This window comes from Melopsittacus undulatus, chromosome 8 (genome assembly GCF_012275295.1).
Source record: "Melopsittacus undulatus isolate bMelUnd1 chromosome 8, bMelUnd1.mat.Z, whole genome shotgun sequence".
NCBI lineage: Eukaryota > Metazoa > Chordata > Aves > Psittaciformes > Psittaculidae > Melopsittacus > Melopsittacus undulatus.
The window spans coordinates 46774169-46789116 of record NC_047534.1 but is presented as its reverse complement, the minus strand read 5'-3'; the positions used below and the strand labels follow the sequence as shown (position 1 = coordinate 46789116).

Here is a 14948-nt window from a genome sequence, read left to right as displayed (position 1 = left end):
CAAGTAATGGAAGAATACTGTTGGTCCCACAGTGCCATGGTAGGTCAGGTTTTTGGCTCAGTCTATGACTCTAAAAGGCTTTGCACTTATGAAGCCAGCCTCCAGCTGGCTGGATGCCTCTGTGAAAAAGACAAGTGTGGCCTTATTCTGAAATGATGCTTAGGCAAAGTTGTGTGTGCCTCAGTCTCTTGGGATGAGAGAGGAATGGGAGGGGGTCTTCACTGGTGTTCCAGTGAAGCCAGGAAAGTCAAATGTTTGCATGAAAACACAGGGAATTTAATCACTAATAGACTCAGTATCACTGTGAAGGGTTAGAGTAAAATGGGGGAAGATGAAGAAGGAAGGAAGCAGAGAGCTTTTAACTTGAGGTATGAAAAGAAATTAAGAAGGGAAGTAGAAATTTTCATTTCACTGCAAGCACAAAAGCTGCCTTGGCTGTTTATGTGAACTATGAAATTGTGGAACTCCATGCAGTGTTTTCCTTCCAGCAGCAGAGCACAGAGCTGAGTGCCTGCGTTGGGAGCGTTATGTACAGCTTTGCTTTAGTGCCTTTCTGGGTCAGTGACTCTCAAACAATGCCCCACAGAGCTGCTTTAGTTGCGCTTCCATGAGTCAGTCTGTAAGTACTGACACTTCTCCCTGATCATAACCTAGTGTCCTAGAGAATCTGCAGGCTTTTACCTACTAATCTCAAAGCATTAATGGTGTTCTTGAATTCAGGTTGGTTGGTCATGTGTACCTTTTTCAGATGCCATTCTTCCTGGCAATTCAACCACAGTCAGACTCTTGACTTCAAAAGCCCCAAGTGAAAGGATGTGGCCAAGTCCTTGCACCTGTAGCATTGAAAGAACTTATACTCCTCTCCTCACATTGTTCTGGCACTAGTCCCTCAGTAGCTACAATCTGTAGCATGATCTCATGGAAAGTAAGGAGAATTACTGGTTCATGCAAAGATTTTTCTTCCAGACAACATAAGCAATAGTATCAAGCAGCTTTATTACTTATTTTAAAATGGATTTATGTACCCGGGTTGTTTTATCTCAGCATCCCAGAAAAATAAAGAGGGGTGCTAGGTAGAGTTGAAAGAATGCATTTCAGTATTCTTCCAAACAAGCTCATGTGGTAGTAGAGACCTTCTGCGGATGAATCAGATATCTATTTCCAGTTGTGGGAAGGTTTGATGACTATCTGAGCATTTATGTAGCCAACCCCAGTGGTGATTGTGAGTGCCCAGGGAGGAGAGAACAGCCTGTTCAGTACTTGTGTGTTCCTCACCAGCTGACTGCACCTGCAGCGTCACCATCAGCAGCTGGGTATAGGGGTTTGGAAAGCAGCAGCAGTGAGGAGCAGAGCTTCAGAAAACTGTGTGGAAAGAGAAAGAAAACTATCATACCTCAGTGTGTGGGAAGGACCCTGAAGATACATGTCTGTTTCTGAGCACTGGCTAAGCTGAATTTGGGGCTGAATGTTGTCAAAGCCTGTGAAAGGTAATTGAGTAAGAAGTTTTGATTTCTTCTTTTCTCTAACCCCCTGAAAACATTAATTATTTTTACCAGTTTTTCTTTGTTTCCATGTATGCAAGTTTCCTTCCTCTCACCTACTGAAAAAAGCAAAATGCATCTAATAAAACAGGTGTGGACACAGCCAATCTGCTAACAGGTCTTACCCTTTCACAATATGGCTTCAAGATATCATCCTTGTTCTTCCTGATTTGGATTTCATTCATCTTTGTTCGTCTGCATCCAGGAAGAAACTCAGTATCTGTAATTTTTATTTGGTTTATTGGATGGAGTATTTCTTCTCATCATGTATCTTTGCTGTACAGCCAGCTGATCTATGGCTACTTATTGGGCATCTTGGAAATTACTACTATGAACCTCAAAGTACATACAAGGAAAGCTGTTTAAACAGCACATATCACACATATGTTTTATACCTTTTATTTGGGTATAGATTATTTGCTTTAATGGTTTTCCCCTTTATTAAAAAGAATGGGCAGTGTTAATTTTAGTTTTAATTAGTTCCTTAGTGGGTGTGAGTCATAACTTGGAACTGCCGATTCATAACATTGTAGGCACATTTGTGGGGTTAATTGAGGAGCTGTTTATACTTTGTTTTTTCCCCACCATCATCTTAGATACTGGAGGAATCTTCTTTGCAATGTAAACTGCACTTCGCTTTATGATAGAAGAGAGATAAAAGTGAGCATAAGGAGCCTGAAAAGACAACACTGCCCAGATCAAATATTGACAATGATAAATGAAACATGTAGAGAAGGAATTACATGGACTTAAAGTCAATGGGCTTCTGACTTAATTTGCTTTATTTAACAGAGGAATAAACTGAGAGAAATAAATTACCATCTTCCTCTTGAAATTCTCCATGGTAGCTGTCCACTTCACTGGAAACTGGGGGTCACGATTTAGGCACCAAGCCGTTACATAGCTTTCTGTTGACATTAAGTTAATTCCTGTGGGGTTTGGGTAGGTGTTTTCAGGCTGTCTGTCTGGAAACCTAACATGATTGCCTTGCATTGATCTGCTTATTTGTTTGCTACTCTTTTTTTTTAATGCTATTTTTAAGATAATAGCAATGACTTTATGACTGGTATAGGGGAGATAAGACATTGCTTTGTCTGTGTGAGCCATAGTTTATTACGCCCAGAGAGAAGCTAGTACCAGACTATCTGTCTTTAGTTCTTTTGGGTGCTCTTAATTTGAATGCTTGGAGAAGGCATAGCCTAAACAAGGCATGAACAGAATTGTTTAAATGATCTGAATGGGGTAAAAGGTTTAAATACAGTGCTCTGATACTTTAACCCACTAATTCAGAGAATGCTCAGCACTATCAACTTAATTACAGCATTGCTGTCAGAAGGCAGTGGCTCTGTGGCAGGATGGAAACTGACAGCCTTTTTAGGTATATCTGTCTAATGTATAAATCACAGTTTTCCTTCTCCAAGACTGTTCTTTGCTCATTGAGGAACAGTCAGAAACAAAGGGGGAAAGAGAGATTTGCAGCAATGGAAGTTCATCAGCTGAGAGCAGTTTCCTTCCTACCAGTGTGATGAGAGCAGAAAGCAAATGAGGAGAGATCTTTTCCGAATATTTTGTTATAGTTGTTACCCCTTTTTTTTACAAATTTCTTCTCACAAAAATAGCAGGATTTTAGCTGCTAGGCTGTAGCATTGGGAAGTAGTCTTTTTTCCCCGTTGGCTTTGACTGCAATCCGTTTGTTTTTCTGCTTGCTAGGAGACATAAAGCTAGCTGATAGCAGGAGAGAAAAGAACAGAGGCAAAGACAGGTAACATTACAGTTTGAACACTCACTGCTTGCATTGGCCTTCCTGAAAACTGGACTACTGGAGAAGTCAGTCATAGTCATTTCAGAGCAGCATGGTTGCAAGCAAGCACCATCACACTGATGCAGACGGGGTCTGGGCTGCATGCCCTCCATGAATAGGGAGGAATCTTTTCCTTCGCTGTGACAAGGTGATGCCACGTAAGGACATGCAAGATCTGAAGTAGGGCTTTGGCTGAGTGATTAACCATGCAAAACCATTTGGTTTACATTATTGGGCTGATGCTTCTCCTCCCTCACATGGCTTTGCCTTTTTCCTCTGTTGAGAAAGCTTATCTGGTGAGTTACATTGAAGCAACCCCATCATACAGGAGGGAAGGGAGGAATTTGAGGTAACTTCCACAACTTTGAAAATGAGGCTGTTTTTTCTTATCAGAAATACGAATTCACTTACAAGCTTTGCTGGGTCTTGGAAACCATTTCCCTTCTCAAACCAGTTCTTCTGGATGCACATGAATGAGCCATAAAGGAGCTGTATGTGCTAAGGTAAAATGTTTTGGTGGCAAGTGCCCTTGATTAACTATTTCAAATATATCCTTGCTGCCTAGTTTCCATTTCTTTCACTTCCTTGGAGATCTGACAGGAAATGCAGTTTTCTCCATGGTTCTTTCTTGAACATTTGCAGTTTCTGGCAGTAGCCTTTTTTGATAATTGCTCCTTGATTTCACTCTTTCCCAAATAGCTCTGTGCCTTTCCTCTCCCCCTTCTCTATGTAGATGTCCTCTTTTTTCCCTGTTTGATTGCTGCAGGCCATCCATCTTTCTTGCCCATACCCACTAAGAGTCACCTGTCTTTGCTGTGTTGTCTTTGTGCAGCTTTGAACTGTAAAGCAAGGCTACTCATTCAGTAATGTTACAAAGTATTTGTTACCCAGAAAGGAATGCAAACCTCTAGTGCCTGTGGGGTTTTATTCTCTTTTATTCTTTTACGCAAATTAACTGAAAATCTCTCTACCATTTACTAAGCAGGACTTTCTGCTCTCTATTCCTGTCCCTGTAAATCTCTTCATATTTTGACCATGTCAAGCTACCTTTTGTGTTTTCCCAGTGTGTGCTTTATTATTATATATTTTTCACTGTGCTTCTGATTTATACTTTTAAAATAATTATTACTTTTAAACTAAGAACTTCTGTGTCTCTTTGGTGTAATTACTACAGAGACACATAAAGTAGAACTACTGTCTTTCTCGTGTGGCTTGGATTGTTTGCCCAGACTGAGGAGATGATCTTCATGGAAGAACAGGTCTACTCAATTGGGGTCCCATGTGAATACTATTCTTCTGACTAAGTGGACCCTTTTGTATTTGATTAGTGTAAATATTAAGGTTTTTACGCTTAGAAAAGCACCATTTTCATTTCCCTGAAAGCTGCTTTATCTCCTAGTGGTGAAGGGGACCACACACACTCATGTGTGTCCTGGGTGTTCCAGACAGCATCCATTCCACTCAGCTTTGGCCTTTTTTCCAGAGTAAAAAGTAAAGTGAAACTTCCAGTGTGTTTGGTGTTTAGAGAAGTAAAACTGTCACGAATACAAATGTTACCATGTACTGACTGTTAACTCAGGGTGTGTGCTGTATGGAGCACACCCTGCATGCCCAGCTCCTAAGCCTCCCCACTCTGCTGTATGACTGGTAAACTTGAAACCAAATACAAATCTGGAAAAAGATAGATGCTCCTGGGATCATTACAAAATTGCTCGATTGTGTGCTATGCAGAGGGTCATTTCTGTTAGTAAATGCTTTGATGCCTAGAGACCAAATGTGGTCTTGCATTCTCTGCTAAGCATTTGGGAGGTGGTGTTCAGCAGCTGTTGATGGCTGCATTTTGTGCTGAGGACTTTGCCAATGTACAATTTGTTTGCTTCTCAGTGACAACATAGGCACAGAAGTGTGTATGGAGGAGGGAAATGGGAAATCGTTAGGCAAGGTTTTTGCCACCTCACTTGGCTTTCTATGGACATGATAGCAGTATCGTCCCTTTAGTAGTGCTTTGAATCGCTCTTTTAGCTTGAGGTTCCTTAAAATAAATCTTGCCCTGAAATCAGATTTGGCCAATTCCAGTCATGTTCTACTGCTGGAAAAAAAATCTGCTTGATGATACCAGTCCATTCTTTGTGTTTCATTGCTGGCTACTTATCAGTTACTCTGTTCAGTTTAAATTCCCTGTTACCCAATTCAACTGGTGTTAAATTCTGCCTGGCCTCTTACCCTGCCCCGTTGTGTCTACTTCTGTTGGTTGTGACATTCTTTAACACAGAACCGTGGGACTGCAAAGAGCAGGATTCTCTTTACCTCACCAGTATAAATGTTTCTGAGCTTCTGCAAGTGTAAGCAAGTTGAATTTTTAAAACCTGAATAGAATATTACTCAAAACTTATTTTCCTTTTGTGCGTCTCCCCTGCATTTGTGGTCTATTGATCCTTTTGGGTTTTTTTCAAGTCTGGTTTATTCTGGAAAGTAAAATCAACCAGACCAGAGTGATACTCTATTGTAGTCAAAGTCTCCACTTTGGTAATAGTTTTCATCAGAAAATGTAAGATACTTCGCAGTGAAACTTCGGGGGACAGCAACCTTATGGAAACTTGTATTAAATGCCATTAGTTGGATGTTGATGTATCTGCATGTGTGGGTCTTACTGACTGTTGTGGGGGTAGTGGACGTGTGAGTGTCTTATCCACTGCCATCATTCAAATTCTACTGCTGATTAACCTGATTTGATTGCTCATCTTGGTGAGTTTCACTGGATTGCCAGGGTTCTGCAGAAAACATTTCTTCAGTTGTCTGTTCCTTTTACAGTGACACTAAACATTCACTCTTTTTATAGTTTAGATGTTTTGCTGTTGCATAGGGCTGTTTTGTTGTTTATCCTGGTGTGTTGGGGTCTGCAGAGGCCAGGCATGCAGGGTTTCTCAGTCTGCCTTCTCAAAATGTTTAGTGAAGAAACACAGGAATTTTGGGTCAAATAAAAGGGCAGGATAAGGGGAACATTTTTGCTCTTGTTGTGAATTTGCAAGGAAAACAGGGAGCTGGGCAGACTTGGTTATATTTACAGGCAGTGCAAGTGTGGGTCTTGCTTGTTTACTAATTGGCTCTAGAGGTATTACAGATTATTGGAAACTCAAAGGTCAGGTTTTGCTGAATCAAGGTCTGTGTGAGCAGGAGAGCTACAGGAGAGTGCTTGTGTATCTGAGACACAGCTGATGCAGAAGAGCTGCCTTTAGAGGCTGTCTGACAGCTATAGTAAAATTAGTCTTTTAGCCCGGACCCTGTTCTAATCTGTGCCCTCCCTCTCTCAGGGTTTCGGTGGCTCCACTGAGACGCTCTCACTGTGTACACACAGAGTTTCCTGAGCTTCACTTAGATTCACAAAGTACTTTCCTCTGTGTGATCACTAGCCAGGTAGGGGGGTGGAGGAAGGGTGTAACTAGTCCTTCGGTTTGTTTTTGTTTCACAGTATACCTAATGGTCCTGACTCTAAAAGGCTTTGGCAACAGACTACACAGGCTTTGTCACACCACTGAAGTTGTACTGAACTGACTTAGCTGTGGCCAAGACTAAAGTAGACAGCGTCTTATAGTTTGCTTTGTTGACTGTTTCAAAGGTAGCAACATTAATGAACAGATGTAAGAAATTCCATTAGGACTATACTGGTGTGTCCAGTTCTCTCAGTTCATAACACATTTGCTTGTTCTGTGAACTGTCTTTTTTCTTTGTGGTTTACCTCTAAACCCAGGTTCCTGGTTTGTTGGTTGGGTTCTTTTTTTATCCCTGCACTTGTAATTTCTCATCTCACTGCACTCTTTCTCACTCTTGCACAATTAAGGCTGCTGCAGTGCAATCCTACGTCATGGTCTAGTCAGTGCCAACAAGGCTGTTGTCATGGCCTCGTTCTGTCCCCATGCCATGGTTAGTGTAATGTAATCATTACCTTGGTTCTGGAGAGCGAAGGTGCTCCTGCTGAGTAAATGTTTACGAACACTGATGGATGCGAACATTAGGGAAGGGAGAAGCACTGTTTAAAATCTTGTTCCTTTCTTACTTATTTTAAAACAGAGCATGGTTCCTGAGAGAAGCAGCCAATGAGTATTTTCCCTACACCAGACTGTGATCAGAGGTAAGTGCAAAATCTTTTACATTTTTATGTACTGACATCTTCAGATTCGGTAAGGGGAAGAACTTACTTCAGTCCTTTTGAGTGGTCTCATGTCAAAATAAGAGGCAAGGAAACAGACAGGCGGAGGCAGACTTGTATGCTGCAGTGTGAAGTTGCACTTCTCCTTCCTCTCCTTAGAATGATTTGCAGAGGAAGCAGTTCTGTGTGTCTTGTTTCCAGGTGCACAGTTGTCAGCATGAAGTGGCAGATAAGAGTTAACTTGTATCAGAAAGGAATTTTTGATGTAGTTCCTGAGTGAGATAGGACCGGGTGGTTGCTTATTCCTAAATATTACTTTATTTAAAGGAAGTTACTACTTCCATACCTTGTGGATAAAATTTGGGGCAGTGTTGTTCAGTATCCATTAACTCTGCCTTTGAAAAGGAATGGGGAAGGATGTGGGCTAAAAAGCTTTTAAAGTCTCAGGTTTTGCATTTCACAGAATCTCTGACCCGTGCATAACAGCTGTAAGATCCCATTGGGAATTACTATATTTACGTTGCTCCGAGCATACTGGAACTGCATTCATGAGTTATACCCGCAGGAAATATCATAAATGTAATTAAAAATAGAAATATTGGGTTGGTCTAAATTCTGTGCTGAAGGAAAGGAGTTCTGCTTTTTTTTCCCCTCAGTTCTGTCTGAATGAATAGTGAAGGAAAGTACTTCTTGTGGAGTTTATTTAGGACAGATATTTGAATACTGCAGCCTATTGTAGCAAAAAAGTCCTGTGAAAGTGCCTGATATATACATACATAAATACATATATATGTATATCTAAATAAATCACATATAATGATAATTGCCTAATATTTGCAAAAAGGCCAATCCCATCTTAAGGGAGTGGAAGTTCCTACAGTCTGTGCAGTAGAAGAGGGATGATGTGGTCAAGTGTTACCTCCATTGAAAGGCTCCTTGATTCTTTGCTTGGAAAGAATATAGATGATTTGGTTTTGTGTGTGTGCTGGACAAGTCTGGTTGAAATACTTTCTGAAGAGTGTCCTCAGTTATGTGGGTATCTCAAGTTATTTGATATGAGCAGGCTGTTATGGCTTCATGTGCCATAACGTGCAGAAAAGCAGAGGGGAAAAAAAAGGAAGTCGAAACAGCATGTTCATTGTGCAAGCAGACTGGGTTTAGAAGAAGAAAGTTGCAGGAGCTTTTACTTAATGCTGAGTTCCAGTGCACAGAATCTGTGGACATGCTGCAACAAGGACTTCAGACTCTTTGAGCACTGCACATGCTACAGCTGTAACCTTCCTCTGTCTGTCAGCTGGAAGCTGAACTTTAACCCTAATTTTCCTGGAAAGCCATAGATAATTCTAATACTGTTCCCAAATGAAAGATTTCCTCCAGAGCCAGTCTCCATGCAGCTCCCACTTTCTTTTGGCAGCCCCTTCCAGCCCCACTCACACTGCAGCCCTATGCTTTCTCTCCCTAACCCTGAGTAGACAAGGGTCCTCAGGCATTGGTTGGATAATAGGATTTTGAAGGGCTGGAAAAGAGGTAGGATCTGTGTAGCTGGTGTACCCACTTTCATAGCTCATTCTTCCAGTGTGATTTAAATAGTAATTCTTTTCTCCCGTAAGCTTGTTGTCAATTTTGCAGGTGTTATTGGCAGAGACTAGTAATGGAGAAAAGAAATAAATTGAACACATAATAAAGGAGTTTGTATGTACAGTGCATTGTTGTGCGGAATAGAGTGGTGTAATAGAAGCCAGGGCTGCTTTCTCAGACTCAAGCAGAAACAACAAATTAAATGAAAATTTGTGGTGGAGTAGAATGAATGTAACGACCACATTAGAGCATTTTGTCCAGCTTGAATAGTTGTGTAATTCCAGACACACTTGTTGTAATATTCAGATGAGAAAATAAATACTTATAATAAGAGAGAATGAAAATATTAATGGAGTGCTTTGTGTATTCAACTAATGTTGATGTGTATGTGACATCAGGGCTAGAACAGCAAAAGGAGAAGAATGTTTGATTTCAGGTACAGCCACTGTAAATTGCCACTGCACTTTTAATTTCATTGACATGAAGGGTAGGAAATGGGGAAAGAGAGCAAAAATGTAGAAATGAGAGGTGACAGCAAATGGAAAGGGGACTACGCATTAGAATATATAGCAAGACAGGCCATGAAGAACCCATTTCACTGTACATAAAAGCAGAGTTATTGGAAACTGGAAGTTGTTACTAATTTAAAAGCAGACTTTGGGCTTTCCTAGTGCTAACCTGTGATTAGTTAGTCCTTAGCAATACTTTCTCTTAGGTTCGTAATGTTTTAATGTTTCCTTCAATGCCAGTGCCAGTAATATCCCAAAGGTAAATTACAGAAAAAAAGAGTGAGCTGCAAAATGTCTGCAATAGTTTAGTTTTCAATAAACCTTTATGTTCCTAAAAGCCTTAATTTTCCTGTGAAATATCTCAACTTTGTTCAGTCATAGCAGAATCAAAGGGACAAATAAATCCTCTTCAGTTATATATTCTCTGGTTCCTTTGTCTACTTTGTTCTGTCAGCTGGGTCTAGTAAGGACTTGTCTTGTCTACCAGGAATTGATTTGCAGTTACCAGTTCTTCATCTTCTTGTCTGGAGCATGTTATGGTAACCAGTTTCTCTGAAACTTGTGGAATTGGTCTAATCATAACAGTGAGGTCCTGTCATTGAAACATCTCCAGAAGTATGCTGCTTTACTTAGATGGTGTGTCTTCATGACATCATGCCGCATTTATGCAACCAAGATGAATTCTAGTGCTTGGACACGATTTGGTCTTAACCATTTTAATTAGTTTGTTGGAATGAAGTTCAAGAGAACTGGCAAGTTAGTGGTGGATTTTTGCCAGTTACTATTTACATCATTCTTAAGAGTTGGCTGTTGCTGAAGGTGAGCCTGTTGAGTATTGAAGACGAATACAAAAATGAAGTAAGTCTCTCCAATTATAGGCACTACTAAGTGTAAAGACTTAGTAAGTGTAAAGTATAATTTGAGACAGTAATTACTGTTGAGTATTAAAGATAAATACGAAAACGAAATGTCTGAAATTGTAGGCACTAAGTGTAATGCTAGCAGCCTGCATTAGCAACACCTGCTAACTTCATTATTCTTTCCTCCATATAAGCTTAGTTTGTCCCCAAGTGGGTTTTGGAGCTCCTCTGTGAGATAAGAAATGTGAGCACAGCTGAACACAGACAAAAAATTAATTACAAAGCAGAAGGGCATGACTTAGGGTGCTCTGGCAGGGGCATATTCCTCTTTACTGAAAGTATCATCTATTTGTCAGTTGAATGGCTTAACTGTGGCCCTTTTCACCCTTCTTGCCATGCATTTTGAATTAATATAATCTCATGGTTGGGGATTACTGTGTTCAATACATCAAGATCTTTTTCCCTACTAACATGGAAGAGGAAAAGTGACACACAACCATTAAGTTTTCTCCTGTAAATGCAAACACATGTTCTTCCTTTCTTTCACCTTCCACAAAATGATTTATGTATTTATATATTACAAAACTCTGTTAGTCTCTCAGATTATATTTATTGTACCTGGCATTAAAGCTGTTGGTCTAAGGCCCTCACCAGACTGTCAAGGTCTGTCCTTAAAGCCATACTTAAAGGCTTATAAATCAACTTTAGTTGTGATTATGGACAACTTGGAAGGCTTCCCAGAAAGGACCAGTCTAGTCAACAGTTACAAGAGATGAATATTGTTCCATCGATTTTTCTAATCTGTTCCTGCAGCCACTCTGCACCAGGCTCTTGGCACAGGAAGAGGTGGGAGCTGAGGCAAGCCAGGAGGTAAGGGTGACCCCACTGTACGCAGTTCCCTCCCCAGTGGGGCACAGTCCCAAGGGGTCTGAGCATGGCTGGCAGAGCCGGGTGCTAGTAACAGTGTCTGTTGACAGTACCAGGCAAGATGGAGCAATGAGGCTTCATCCAGGAGTTTACAAAAGAGGGCTACAGCATAGGCCCAAAGTCCACCCAGGAGACAGGGCTAAGCTATAGCCTAAATCTACCCACCTGCCTACAGCCTAAATCAGTCCAGGAGATGGGGCCAGAGGTAAGGCTACAGGCAGCTACACCTGCAGCAAAGCTAAGGCAAAGAGCAAAGGCTTAAGCCCGAGCTTAAATAGGGATTGCAGGACCATAGGCAGCATGGGTGTGTGGATGTCCCACATGAAACTGGTCTGTGCTGTTAAGGTGCCCTCAGGCCTGACACCTCCAGCTCCTTAGAAGGACAGATGAAAGTTTGCTTGCTCTGTATGCTCACAAGTTTTAATGTTAGAAGTGGTACCTGTAACAAAGCTCCTTCATTTCACTGAAAAGGAACAGAAAGGTTTTCCCTTGTGTGCATATTCTGGCCCCAGAAATTCTTGTCATCTCTTGGATAGGCACTTCATTCCAAACATGGTACTTGATGGCTCACTTACCTCCTGAAGACCTTCTCTAGAACCAGTCTTGGTTTCTGTTTCAGTGCAGGCCCTGAAAAAAGGGATATTATGTCGTAGCTGTCGTAAGCTGAATTTCAGGTAGGGTAGATTCCATCAGTGACAACACAAATGTTGAAGCAGGCTAGAAATGTACCAAAATCTGTGCAAATAAAATGAGCTTTTTGGAGCTGAACAGATTGTGCCTACACAGGGCTGCAAGGTCCATCCCTTTTCTCAGCCCCTATCCCTGCCTCAGTTCTGGCAGTGTTCACATGCCCTGTCAAGCCAATAAGCTCTTATTGGGTTTAATTGTAGTCTTCCTTGTGCTATGGAGTGGAACTCTGTTAACCTCAGTTAAAGGGGAAGTTCAGGACGAGAAGCTGTTCCTCTGTTACCAAATATATATTGGCTGAGTTAAACACATCCTTAAATCTTTCCCCATCCACTCTGTGGCTGCTAAAGAGAATGAGAATTTTTCCCTTCTCCCTTGGTGACCCTCAGAAAATCTTCCTTGTATCCAAGTGTCTTGTTTAAGAAGAGCTAAGGTTGTTTAGAATCTTCATTAATACATGGTTGAGGAAGGATGGAAGAATTAAATCTGTTTTTTCTCGGGTATTTAGTGCAGTATTAAAGTACCTCAATAGCAATCTTTTGTTGCTAGTATTTTTTCAGTGAAATTTACACACAAATATGGTTCACTGGCTTCAGTGACAGTTTCAAGATCTACGGGACTGGCTACAGCGTATCCTGTGTGTTGCCTCCACCTGTATAATGTGGTAAAGTGAATCAGTGGAATGGTGGGCAGAGCCCTGGAGGGCAAGATCTGTGCACAGAGGAGACTGGTGTCTGTGTGTGAGACAGAAGAGCTGCGTGAGAAATTCTTGTTTGGAACATTACTGTAAACCAAGCTAGATTTGTTATGTGCTTCTGTTTGGAGATTAAGAATTGTTCAGGGATAGCACTATCAACGCTATTGTGCCATGGTGGCTTTTACAAATAAGGCTTATCAGGAAAATTCTTTAAAGAGTGTAAACTGAACAAACATGTCTTGCAGTGCCTTGGTAGTTCTAGAACCATTTAGGCCCCATCCATTTCTCAAATGCAGTTAGTGTAAATAGCATCCTAAACCTGAGGTATTTTGAAAAACATGTCATGGAAAAGCACGTCTTTTTGACATGCCAGGGCATGAAAAATGCATTTTGCCTAGCTGTTTAAAGTCATTGTAAAGGCCCAGCTGAACACCTTGTAGTATAGCCTAGTAAATGAGGGACTTCAGAGAGGATTATAGGGTCTCTTGAGGTATGAAGTAGATTTCAGTATAGGTCTGTTAGCAGATTTGCCTGGACAGTGGGATTTTGCTACTTTTTTATTTCCCAAGATTGGGTTATTTACAAACTAAGGCCACTTATTTCAGACATTCTTATCTTCATGCCATAAATCCTTTTAAGCTACTGGTACAAAGCACAGCAAGAGATTTGGGTTTAACCAGTATCTTGGAAATTACGCTGTTACGAAGTATGAGCCTGGTAAGGAGGAAATACCACAAATACTGTTAATGTTTTTGTAACAACCAACATTCTTAGGTTGGGTATAGAGACTCTAAAAGGCCTCTCTCTTTCTCTGAATAGTTGGTTCTGGTTTTCAGAAAGATATTCCAGATCATGAGTATTAGGAGTAGAGGAAAGAGACAGGCTGCTCCAGAAATGCTGCAGTGGACATGTGATTTCAGCCGGTGACAGAAGAGAGACTTTTATCTGGATCATTACTAGACATGTTGAGTTTGCTTTCATTTTGCTGGGCGTTATGTTAACAAAAGTTACTTTACAGAAATTGCCTAATAAAGATATTGACACCTTAACAGTGAATTTAAGGTACTGTTGGTTTGCTTTTTGTGATTACCCTTCCTTGGACCCCATAGAAATAGTCTGCTGATCTTGGTGGAGAACTTCTGCTCTGGTAGTGTGTAAATTCTGCAGCTGTGCATCTGCTCTCATGATGATGATTAAAATACACTGAGTAATGAATAGGAAGATCACAAAGTCATGTCAGAAAGGCCTTATTGTATATCATAGCCAACACAGGGAATGTTAAAGAGAGACCTACATGGTTATCTGAGTCTTCATAACCAGAGAAGCTATTTGGGAAAGGGAGGCTGTAATTAGAGTTTGCAGCAGTAGAGGCTGTCTCTTAACTGCAAGAACAGCACCCAGAATTTCCCCCTTTATTTCCAGGGCTGTTTGGAGATAGTCACCACAAAGTGATACTGAGCAGAGGTACAGTTTGTGTAGTGCCAACGTAGTTAGGACTGACTGCGTAGGAAAATGTAACTGAAATCTCACTACGTCTACCTGCTAGCATGAGGAATGTTTCATGTTGTTGCTTCCAGGCGATGCTTATCAGCAATTGACCTAAATTTTTCTCTGCTTGCCATTGATCAGGGGCACAGTGTGGAATAGTTCTGGGAGTTGCAGAGGGGTGGAGAAGTGGGGGGATATTTGGGTAAGGAGGATGGAGGGGAAGAAATGTACCCTTTGAGAGAGATACTTCTCACCTTAGGCAGAAGGCAAAACTTTATTGTCTTCATATACATGGAGCAGCGGTAATTCTTCTCTCTAACATTTTCTAAGTGACTACATTTGAAAAAACTACCACCAAGTGTCAAATGAACCTGAATAGCTATAAAACACTGGAGGCTAGAGAAAAACGTATTAAGCGTATGACAAAAGCTCATCATGAAAATCTTGGTTGTTCTACACATCAGTTTTGTTGTATGGAGTTAGGATTTTCTGTCATCTTTGTGACTAGTGGAGCGTCAAGAGATTTCCAACATCTGCTTTTTTGCATACTGCAGCTCAAATGGAAAGGGTTTGTTTACTGGCATAGATGGAAGCTGGAAGCTAAGAATTTGCATGGTTTTAGGTTATGTATAAATGAAAATTGTTGTCAGCATCATCCATCTGCAGTTCACAGAGAGGCTTGCAAACTTGCAGTGCTGCACTGTAGCATGACA

At 40.9% G+C, this 14948-nt stretch overlaps 1 protein-coding gene across 8 annotated transcripts in view; it reads left to right on the top strand.

The window, feature by feature from the left end:
- NDST2 (N-deacetylase and N-sulfotransferase 2) overlaps positions 1–14948 on the top strand; it is a 136564-nt gene that overhangs the window by 76591 nt on the left and 45025 nt on the right. For 6 of the 8 annotated variants that reach the window (XM_034065293.1, XM_034065291.1, XM_031052160.2 and 3 more), the window contains one exon: positions 7411–7471. The gene's annotated coding sequence lies outside the window, so the exon portion shown is untranslated. Of the gene's footprint in view, positions 1–1468; positions 1488–7179; positions 7264–7410; positions 7472–14948 lie in introns of those variants that run through there. The other 2 variants (XM_031052164.2, XM_005152665.4) reach the window with 2 other exon arrangements.